The following is a 12,120-nucleotide window of genomic DNA, read 5'->3' on the forward strand; positions in this document are numbered from 1 at the left end:
TATGGGAAAAGAGTCTGGAAAATAATGGAGATATATATGTATATAACTGATGCACTTTACACCTGAAGCTAATGCAATACTGTAAATCAACTGTACAATAAAAATGGAAAAAGAATAGGGCTGATGACACTTGCTCAGATGTTCCTCGACTGGAGAAGGAAGCTGGCCCAGAAGATCCTGTGGGCCCGTAGTGGGGCCCAGAGGCCAGCTGAGAGGGTGCTGGAGAGTGTGCAGGGGCCACTGCAGGAGAACGGGATAGGCCTGGCCCTCATGTGGGGAAGCGACCAAGTTTAAGTCGAACCGATTGTGTTTAAATCACTGGACTGAGTTCACTGGAATGTTAGGCTAACTTTTCTATTGGTTAGAAGTGGGGACTCATTACCAAGAGAAGTTGAGTTATGGAGGAAAAAGCACCCCCGGGTGCTCCTAGGGCTTGGGGAAGGGAGCAGACAAATTCTTATGCGATCTGGACCCATCCTTGCCCCAGCCAGCCCTCTGCAAACTCTGGGTCCTGGGAGAATGGAACTGTGTGAGAAAGAATCAGTACTGCCAGGGACGGTCACTCAGCCTGAGGCCCTCATGAATGGCTGAAGGTCCTGTCTCCAGATCCTTGGATTTTGAGGAGGGAGAAGAACTGCTGGGCCCCAGCGGGGAGAAGGCATTTAGGGTAGTTAGGGTCACTCTTGGCAGCTCTGCCTTTCCTGACCTCTGTGTGGGTCAGCATTGTCTGTCTCTTGAAGCAAGTGCATTACATACTCATTCATAAATCCACTGATGGGATGTGTTCATTCATCCCTTCACTCAGCAGGGGTTAAAAGGACACAGGTTCTACCGCAGAGCCCATTAGAGCATACCTCAGGGCAAGAGAGGTTCTCCAGTACTCATAAATGACTCTCATGAAACAACTGCTCTCTGGGCCAGGATGGCAGAGTGGGCGTGGTGGGGCCAGGACTTAAGGTTTGGAGATTTACAGAGGAACACCCCTAAACAATCCTCACCTGTAACAAGATGCCATGGCTTAGTGAGCCCTTACTACGTTCCATGCATTGCTTAAAGCATCTAATCTTCCCAAGCGTTTCTCATATTCCTTTGGTCAAAAGATACAGAGCTGATAAGCTCAAGAAAAGAGCCTTCAGTGTATAGACAATGACCCAGACCTGAAGGCTGGTGCTGAGGCTCCAGGGACGGGTTTTTCCTGTTTCTTGGAGCCAGATGGTTTCTCTCCCCTTCCCTGCAGGGCCCTAGTGTGGTCTGGCACGAGAGTGGGGGTAAAACCGTGTGAATCTGAGAACTGGCTGGTTGGGAAATGCTGGCCAGTGGAGGATCCCTCACTGATAGGGCTGCAGAGGCTGGAGGGGCCCAGGGAAGACAGTGCAGAGGTTCAGGAAATAAGTTCACCTACTTCTGTTTTGCTCAGAGCTGGCCTGAATTTTTAATTGATGCAAATTAAAACTTCCCAAAAATATTAGTCCACTTTCTTGGCAGTGAGCACACCCCTTTCCCCATTAGTGATTTGGCACCATCTGCAAACAAGAGTCCGTGCTGGTCCTGCCGAAGGCCTTCCCCAGCTGCTGGCCCAGAGCCGCCTTTCAGGGAGGCCGGGTCCGTGGACAAGCACATTCCCAGAAGCCCCTCTGGGTCATGGTCCAGATGGGGTAGAATAATCTCCAGTCATCTCAGGATGACCTGGAAAGCGGTGTGAGGCTGGGGGACCTGAAAGAAAAGCTTCATCCATTTCCTCCTGCTTAAAATCTCTGGGCTTGTCTTTGTTTTCTGTAACAATTTAACAAGTCCTCTGCACTGTTTGTCCTGTGGATGCTGTTTGGTGAGCTAGAGGACAGAGGTGCTGGTGATGTCCCCTGAGGCCATCACATTCCTAGGAGTGTCTGACCTTTAGCCCTGCACCTCACCTGGAGGAGGCGCCGGGACATTACTCCTGATGGACCACAGCTTTGCCACCTGTCACGCATGCACAGATGTTAGTCAGCAGGACTTAACTTCTACACCCTGAACTGACCCCAGAGATCGATTTGGCCGCTCAGCCTGGCCTTTCCCTTTCAATGAGTGCTTATCGATTGCCTGTTTGGCCTTGGGCTTGCCGGCAGAGGAGGCCTGAGGTGGTGGAGAAAAAGGATTCACTCCCTGAAATTGTACGTAATGACACTATGTCACATTTTCTGTAGAAACAAGGTGAGAGAGGGTGAAACAGACATTCATGTTTGCTTCTCTTTGTATTAAATAGATTATGGAGGGAATAAAAGGATTTGGGGGCTTCCCAGGTGGCACTAATGGTAAGGAATCCACCTGCCAAGGCAGGTTAGACGTAAGAGACACAGGTTCGATCCCTGGGTCCAGATCCCCTGGAGGAGGGCACAGTAGCTCACTCCAGCATTCTTGCCTGGAGAATCCCATGGACAGAGGAGCCTGGCAGGCTGCAGTCCACGGGGTCACACAGAGTTGGACACAACTGAAGTGACTTAGCACACACACACATTAAATATTTTATTAAATAAAAGGTTGGTGAAGATGGGACAAGATAGATGGAGGAGAGGAGTGGTATTGAGTTTTTTTTTTTTAACTTTTTTATTGAAAAATATTTTAGAACTCTATTATGATTCAAAAATTATATTAAACATTTTTATGAGGCTCTGGGATGGGGATCAGTGGCCAAACTGAGTGATGTAAACTTTGATTGTGAAGACTTTTGAAGAAGGGGAGCAGGTCAACTTGAAAACCTCTCCCTCTTAATGGGAGAGGTATTGTCTTTGCTGACGGGTCACATCACGTGGAGTGAAGGGTGGTGTCCTCCTTTGCCAAGACGCTGCAGTGGCTTCTAAGAAGACCCTGTCCAGATCGGTTAGCCGTGGCTGGAACCTCAACTGCTGTTCTGTGTGGTTACTTTGCCCATCTCTGGGTGCGTGCAGTACTTTGCACCCACCTACTCAAGAGTCAGCGTGTGTGATGGTCATGTATGAAAAGGCACAGGGGATTTAGATCTGAACGATCCAGGGTTATGCCTTAGTCTTGCATCTCACTATTTAACCATAGTAAGGCAACTTGCTCTTACTGCTCTGTGGCTCCTTCATCTACAGTGAGGGGATAAGACTAATCAATAACTTAACCAGGTCACAACACTGTTGAGCGTGGGATACACATGGAAGCGCTAGGTGAACCATGAGGCAGTAAATAGTGCTGGTTTTAAAAAACCCTGCCTGTTTGTTAGTTAATACAACGTGCTTTGTTGCCTTGAGAAGCCCTTTGTAAGCAGAGAGGAAAGATTGCATCTTCTGCCTGGGTGTTTATGAGTGGCTATTTCTCCAGGGAACCTCAGACACAGCCCGAGACATGAGTAGGCCATGACATGTTTCTCTTGGCCCATAGTTGGTCACTTGATCATCTTGAAACTAGTGACTTCTATGCCCTCCACAGAAACATTCTTCAGTTTATTAGTTACTATAAATTACTTGTGCACTGGCCTTCAATGCCATGACATCATTGAACTCTTAGAATTGTGCTAGGTTCTCTGTGAGAAGAGGGTGGGATATGAGGCTCTGGCTCTCAAGGGGTTTACCTCCCAGGAAGGGACTGGGGAAGGGCACCTTGGAGCTGGGTCATGAGGACGGGAAGGATTATAGAAGGAGAATGTCATCGTAATGGCCATCTACTTTGTTCTACTTGGAGAAGGAAATGGCAACCTACTCCAGTATTCTTGCCTGGGAAGTCAAATGGACAGAGGAGTCCATGGGGTCGTAGAGTTGGACAAGACTGAAGTGACTAAGCTCTAGACCAGCACTTTGTTCAAATCATTTCAGTGACATTGTTGCATTCGGTACAATTCCTGAAGGAAAAGTATGATCTCTAGTTTCCAGGGGAGGAAGCTGAGACTCAGGTTAAGAAAGGTGATTCTCACCAAGGGGATGCTGGATCCCAAACCCATGCTCTTTCTCTTTCCATGAAACCATATATGCTCATAGACCTTCCAGGATACCCCACCCTCTAGTCCTTTTAAATCTGTCTCCTTGTGGCACCAGGTTCCCGGGCTGCCACATCCCACCACCAGACAGATCCTCAGCACCCAAAGCCCCCACACCGATGCTGTTCTTTCCCACCACGGGGCTTTTCCAGAGCTCTTCCTTCTGCTGTGAGTGCTTCTCCTGCTTCCCCACCCCACCCCTGATTGCATGACTGATTCTCACCATTCAGGTCTTTGCATAACTGTCTCCTCCTCACAGAGCACGTTTGTAACTATGCTACCATTCAGGTCTTTGCATAACTGTCTCCTCCTCACAGAGCATGTTTGTAACTATGTTCCCTGTAAATATGCTTTTCCCCCCATGGTGCTTGCCCCATTTGATAATTATAAATTTATGCATTTGCTTGCTTATTGTCTGTAAGGTGCCTAAGGGCAGCGGCCACGTCAGGTTTTCTTCACTGATGTGTACTCAGCACCTGGTGTAGAGCGTACACACTTGGGGTGCAGGAAACATTACATTTCCAACACAAGCTTTTATTTCAAGTCCTCATCCCGTGGGGTTGGCAGGACTCACTGACCGCCTCCTCCTGGCCCCCACCTTGGGGTGTGGGGGAACCTCCTTCTTTGCTGATGGGGGAAGGCAAAGAGTAGCTCCTCTGCCTCCCTCCTCGCCCCCAGCTCCTGGCCAAGACACTTCAGGTCTTGCCAACCTTTTCTTTTTCTTCCTCTTCAAACTTTCCTAGGTTTCCCAAGACTTTGGCTCTGAATGAACAAAAGGCAGAAAGGCTCGCTGGCTTTCTGTGTCACCCATTTCCCCCAAATAATGAAATCTAAAGCAGGCTAGTTGTCTGGGAAAGGAGAACGAAAGGACCTAGACTCATGTCAAAACAGCACCCCAGCGCAAATACCTCCGCACCTCTGGAGCTGAAAGGTGGACTCTATAGGGTGAGAGCCCTGGGAGGGGTTTGTTTCAAAGCTGGGTCAGGTTTACTGAGGGGCACATGGAGTACTACAGGATAAACCACTGCAGAGTAACAATCAGTTCAGTTCAGTTCAGTCGCTCAGTTGTGTCCGACTCTTTGCGACCGCATGAATCGCAGCACGCCAGGCCTCTTATAGTATAAAATGTCTGATCTTTGTCAACATGAGCCAGTACTAAAAATTTTATTTATAGATGAATTTTAAATGTGAGATATCACAAAGGTGCCACCTTTGGTAGAATAATATATATATCCTTTGAAGAATACAAAGCAACATAATTTTTATCTTGGTTTTTCTCAAATGGTCAAGAGACTACTTTTACATTACAGCATTTCTGTGCAATGACTAGGGCTTCTCTCTCTCTGTCTCTCTGTCTCTGTCTCATAATTGATCTGATTGGGACTTCCCTGGTGATCCAGTGGTTAAGAACTCGCCTGCCGAACACATTTATCATGCACCCATTCTGTGCCAAGCATTGAACTGGCATATATAGCATGTCTAACTCCAGAGTCTGGTCTTTTTATCAAAGCCAGGTTGCTTCTCTAGTAAAAAAAAAAATGGTCTTGTTCACCATGAGGCTGGGGTTTCCCTGGTGGCTGAGGCGGTAAAGAATCTGCCTGCAATGCAGGAGAGCTGGTTTCGATCCCTGGGTTGGGAAGATCCCCTGAAGGGAATGGTTACCCACTTCAGTATTCTTGCCTGGAGAATTCCATGGACAGAGGAGCCTGGCAGGCTATAGTCCATGGGGTCCCAAAGAGTCGGACATGACTGAGTGACACACACACACACACACACTCTGAGGCCAGTCAACAGCGTTCCGCACACACACACACACACACACACACACACACACACTGAGGCCAGTCAACAGCGTTCAGCGCACACACACACACACACTCTGAGGCCAGTCAACAGCGTTCAGCACACACACACACACACACACACACACACACTCTGAAGCCAGTCAACAGCGTTCAGCACACACACACACACACACACACTCTGAGGCCAGTCAACATCGTTCACACACACACACACCCAGTCAACATCATTCACACACACACACACACTCTGAAGCCAGTCAACAGCATTCAGCGCACACACACACACACACACACACACACACTCTGAGGCCAGTTAACAGCGTTCAGCACACACACACACACACCCACACTCTGAGGCCAGTCAACATCGTTCACACACACACACACACACACACACACACACTCTGAGGCCAGTCAACATCGTTCACACACACACACACACACACACACACACACACACACTGAGGCCAGTCAACAGCGTTCAGCACACACACACACACACACACACACACACACACACACTGAGGCCAGTCAACAGCGTTCAGCACACACACACACACACACACACACACTGCGGCCAGTCAACAGCGTTCAGCACACACACACACACACACACACACACACACTGCGGCCAGTCAACAGCGTTCAGCACACACACACACACACACACACACACACTCTGAGGCCAGTCAACAGCGTTCAGCACACACACACACACACACACACACACTCTGAGGCCAGTCAACAGCGTTCAGCACACACACACACAAACACTCTGAAGCCAGTCAACAACGTTCAGCACACACACACACACACACACACACACACACACACTCTCTGAGGCCAGTCAACATCGTTCAGCACACACACACACACACACACACACACTCTCTGAGGCCAGTCAACATCGTTCAGCACACACACACACACACACACACACACACACACACACTCTCTGAGGCCAGTCAACATCGTTCAGCACACACACACTCTGAGGCCAGTCAACAGCGTTCAGCACACACACACACACACACACACACACACACTCTCTGAGGCCAGTCAACATCGTTCAGCACACACACACACACACTCTGAGGCCAGTCAACATCGTTCAGCACCCACACACACACACACACTCTGAGGCCAGTCAACAGCGTTCAGCACACACACACACACACACACACACTCTGAGGCCAGTCAACAGCGTTCAGCACTGGGTGGTCTGTTCTGGGGAGCAAGGAGGAGATGCTATTGGCAAGAGGGAATTCCAGGCCAGTCTCAGTGACAGCGTGGAGCTACCTGAACCTACACTGTACTGTCTTCCAGAAACTCTTCATCCTGCCAAGTCAGGGTCATAAATGCGAAGACTGGCCCACTGGCCAAGGACTGTCAGAGCCTACCTGGTGGCGGTAGATTTTGCATCACATCATTGTCTTCTCTGAGCTGCTGTGGTTGGTGGCTTCAGTTTGGCTGCCAGACACATTGCCCTTTGAGATGTCAGCCAATTTTCACTCATTTCATGTGTGTACATTTCGTCATTTTTCAAACTGCAAGTTCCCTGAGGGCTTTTGTGTCTCTGGTTTGTAGTAGTGTTGAGGCTAGTTTAATGTTTATCGAACCCTATGTGTCAGGTACTGGTCTAAGAGCTTCACACAGAGGAGTTCATGTCATCCTCTTAACAACCCTGTTCTTTTTTTTTTTTAACTTAAAAAAAAATTGTTTTCAGCTGTGCTGAGTCTTCGTTGGTGCACAGGCTTTTCTCTAGTTTGCAGTGCGTGGGGGCCATTCTCTAGCTGCGGTGTGCAGGCTTCTCTTGTTGCAGAGCACGGGCTCTACGGTGCTCGGGCTTCACTAGCTGCAGCATGTGGGCTCAGGAGTTGTGGCTCTTGGGCTCCAGAGCACAGGCTCAGGAGTTGTGGCGCACGGGCTTAGTTGCTCCATGGCCTGTGGGATCTTCCTGTGCCAGGGATCAAACCTGTCTCTCCTGCACTGGCAGGCAGATTCTTTACCACTGAGCCACCAGGGAAGCCCATCAATCCTGTTCTAATTGCCGTTTTGCAGATGAGAAATCTGAGGCCCATAGAGGGTAAATAACTTGCTCCAGGTCATGCAATTACCTGCTGCTTGATCCTTCCCCTGTATGGCTTCTGGTAGCAAAGATGCGGTCTCCTTAAAAAACTCGTCTCGGAAGTGAGTGGTATATTTCAGTCTGTTCTCCGGGCATGGAAGGTTTATTTATTTATTTGTGTATTTTTGCTATATAAACTTGTATATTTGTATATTTTTACAAAATATGTTTTATATACAAAATTATTGTATACAAATTTGTATGCAAAATAAAGCTGTATATTTGTATATAAATTTATTTATATATTTATTTATAAATATAAAAAATGTATTTGTTTGTCTCCACTGGGTCTTTAACAGCTATGGAAAAGCACCAAGGTGTGGTGGTGAGGGCAGGGGGCACTGTAGTGTATGGGGATAAACATTAGACATGGAGCCACAAGCCCTCGGGTTCAATTCCTGGCCATGCTGGCTAGGAGCCTTTGACCTTAGGCAAGTCACTCACATTTCATGAGCCTCACTTTTCTCAACTGTCAAATGGATTAAGATGCTCTACCTTAGAGGGCTGTTGTGAGCGCATGAGAATATGAATATTAAAGTGGTTTGTACCTAAATTTAGGGTGATGAAATGATCATGGTTCCTACCTTTACCTTTTTTTTTGGTGGTTGTTGTTGGCTGCGCTCGCAGGATCTCATTTCCCTGACTAGGGACTGAACCTGGGCCACAGCAATGAAAGCCCAGAATCTTAACCACTGTGCCAACCAGGAATTCCCACTATCTTAAAAAAAATTTTTTTTATTAAAAAAAAAATTGGTCTGAAACAGCTGGGGCCATCGGCATTTCTCTCTCCGCCCCAGAAGGAGCAATGAGCATAGGTGTCCAAAGACCCTCTAAGGAGAGATTTCACTCCATCTCACTCCCCAGGGGATAGAAGAAAGGGCTTGCAACAGACCAAAGCTTCTGACTGGGGGCAGAGTGGGGAACTCCCCAACTGGGAAGAGGATGGGAGTCTGAGGGCCCTAGGAAGACGAGACCTGTGCTCAATGCTAATCCCTTGGGAGGGTGGAGCCTCAGAGGGACGAGTTGTGCAGTGCCCTTAAGGCATCAATATCCAGGGACCAGGTTGGCAAGACCCTCCCCAAGCTGTCTCAGTATTAAAGTACTGCCATCTGACTTTACAGGCTAGAAAATGGAGCCTGAGGCCCCGGACAGAACCAGGTGTCAGAGGGTCCTGGGAAATGTTCCCAAGGTGGGGGACTCCCAGGTTCCTTTGTACCTCTGAGCAAGGGTAGGCTCCACCAAAGCACACAAGGTAGAGACTTGGAACCAAGTTACCTGACTCAGAGCGATAAGGGACTGGGCCATGTATTAGCATGCTGGGGCTGCCCCAACAGTTTCATGAACAAAATGGCTTAAAAAACAGAAGTCTGTTGTCTCACAGCTCTGGAGGCTGAAAGTCTGAGATGAAGACACCAGCAGGGCTGTGTTCCCTCTGAAGGCCCAAGGGAAGGATCTGTTCCCAGCTTCTGGTCATTCCTGGGCTAGTGGCAGCTCAGCTCCAAACTTCACACGGCATTCTCCCGAGTGTGTGTGTGTCCACATTTCACCTTTTTATAAGGACACCATTCAATACTCTGGTCACCTGATCCCCAGAGCCGACGCATTGGAAAAAAACCTGGTGCTGGGAAAGATTGAAGGCAGGAGGAGAAGGGTGTGGTATAGGATGAGATGGTTGAATAGCATCACTGACTCGATGGACATGAGTTTGAGCAGGCTCCGGGAGACAGTGAAGTACAGGGAAGCCTGACGTGCTGCAGTCCACATGGTCACAGAGTCAGACACGACTCAGCAACGGAACAACAACTTTCGTATTAGAAAAGGAGCCCACCCTCTCCCAGTGTAACTTCATTTCCAAATAAGGTCATCTTTTACTCCTTGGAAGGAAAGTTATGACCAACCTAGATAGCTTATTCAAAAGCAGAGACATTACTTTGCCAACAAAGGTCCGTCTAGTCAAGGCTATGGTTTTTCCAGTAGTCATGTATGGATGTGAGGGTTGGACTGTGAAGAAAGCTGAGCACCGAAGAATTGATGCTTTTGAACTGTGGTGTTGGAGAAGACTCTTGAGAGTCCCTTGGACTGCAAGGAGATCCAACCAGTCCATCCTAAAGGAGATCAGTCTTGGGTGTTCATTGGAAGGACTGATGCTGAGGCTGAAACTCCAATACTTTGGCCACCTCATGCGAAGAGTTGACTCATTGGAAAAGACTCTGATGCTGGGAGGGATTGGGGGCAAGAGGAGAAGGGGACGACAGAGGATGAGATGGTTGAATGCCATCACCGACTCGATGGACATGAGTTTGAGTAAACTCTGGGAGTTGGTGATGGACAGGGAAGCCTGGTGTGCTGCGATTCATGGGGTCACAAAGAGTTGGACACAACTGAGCTACTGAACTGAACTGAACTGGAGGTACTGGGGATTAAGATTTCAACCTATGAATTGGTGGCGCGCGCATGTGTGTGTGTGTGTGTGTGTGTGTGTGATGGGTGGGGGAGGGTGCACAATTCAACCTGTAACAGATGGGTCTCACACCCTGAGTTTCGGGGCACAGTTCACACACTCTACTTAATCCCAGCTGACTCTAATATGGGCGTCTTGGTTCACTCTCTCCACGCCCAATGAGCCTGGAAGGTTGACCACCTCTCCTTTGCTGAAAGAGGTTGGGAGCAGTAACAGGCGGTGGCCGGGACATACACTGAAGATGCTCTGTCAGCAGCCTACTTCCCAGCTGCAACCATGGCAGGGTCACAGCCTCCCTGACTCTCAGCTGTGATGAGGCCAAGAGGAGGATGGAGAGGGCCCAGACTGGACAAAGTGCTCAGCTGATTCTAGCTGCCTTCCCCTCTCCTTGCTGTCGCCTCTGAATGTAGAAAATCTTCCTTCAGGTTGAGTGAGACCCAGCTGAGGGCAGGGCTGTGTGGGTGTGTCAGTCGCTCAGTTGTGTCCCCCTCTTTTGCGACCCCATGGACTGTAGCCCACCAGGCTCCTCTGTCCATGGGATTCTCCGGGCAAGAATACTGGAGTGGATAGTCATTCCCTTCTCCAGGGGATCTTCCCCACCAGGGATTGAACCCGGGTCACCTGCATTGCAGGTAGATTCTTTACCATCTGAGTCAGAGGGCAGGGCTGGGAGAGGGTAAATTACGAATCCAAGGTCACAGGGTTAAACCTCTTCTCCCACCCTGAGCCCATCATGCCCAGTACCCTGTACCCCACCTGCGATGTTGGTTTCCCTCTCCCGGGTCTGGCCAGTGCCACTCTCCCCTGCCCATCAGCTCCATCCTGGGTTCTCCTTGCCACATCCTCCTAAGTTCTCCTAAGGATTCAGGGATGTGTCTTCATCAGCTGTAAAGTGAGGGGCAGTTAGGGACTTGGCAATGTGCTAAGTGCCATTTCATCCAGACCCCAGAGGGTCAAATTGGGATCCAGTGTCGCCTTCCAGAGACTTTGCCCTTGGGAAAGGAGAAGTGACTACTTCAGGGAGTGGAGGAGGGGCAGGTTGAGGAAACTGAGCCAGAGAATCTTAGAGCTGGAGGGAACTTTGGAACACCCTGATTCCAGGCCCCTCTGGCTACGATGGAGAAACCAAGGCCCAGGGAGGGGAGGTAATTGCCAAGGTCAAATGTTGGGCGGTGCCCGGCAGGCATCTGGGGCTATGTCGGACCGAAGGGACAGGTGGTGGGAGCTCCCCCAGGTCTGGGAGCCCAGTTCTCACGGTCGGAGGGTCTGGCGTCCGAGGAGGGGTCGCCTCCAGAACTCTTGCGGGGAGGGGAGGCTAAAAGCAAGGTTGAGGCGTGAATCTGGGGATTGTGGGAGTGGAGGGCGGCGCACCCGCCCGGGGCAACGCGTGGGGCACGGGAGAAGGGGCTGGTGGAAAGGTGGGGTCCTGCGGGGGCCGGCGCGTGGGAGCCGGGCTGGCCGGGGCGGGGTGAGTCACCGCCCGCCCGCTCCCATTGTGCGGCCCAGCGGCGGCGGCGGAGCTGCGGAGCCAAGCGGGAGGAGGTGGAGCCGCGGGCTGCGGGCTCCGGCGCCTGCGTCCGCCCGACTCCCCGCGGCCGCGGGCGCCCCCCGGCCGTCCGACCCTGCGTGGCGACAGGCCCCGAAGCCCGCGCCAGAGGGAGATGGGGCGCGGCGGCCGGCCCAGGCCTCGCACTCTCCGGAGCCCCGAGGTACCGCAGGGCGGGGCGGGGCGCAGCGCGCCCGGCCCGGGGGC

Source organism: Capricornis sumatraensis, chromosome 3 (genome assembly GCF_032405125.1).
Source record: "Capricornis sumatraensis isolate serow.1 chromosome 3, serow.2, whole genome shotgun sequence".
Taxonomy (NCBI): domain Eukaryota; kingdom Metazoa; phylum Chordata; class Mammalia; order Artiodactyla; family Bovidae; genus Capricornis; species Capricornis sumatraensis.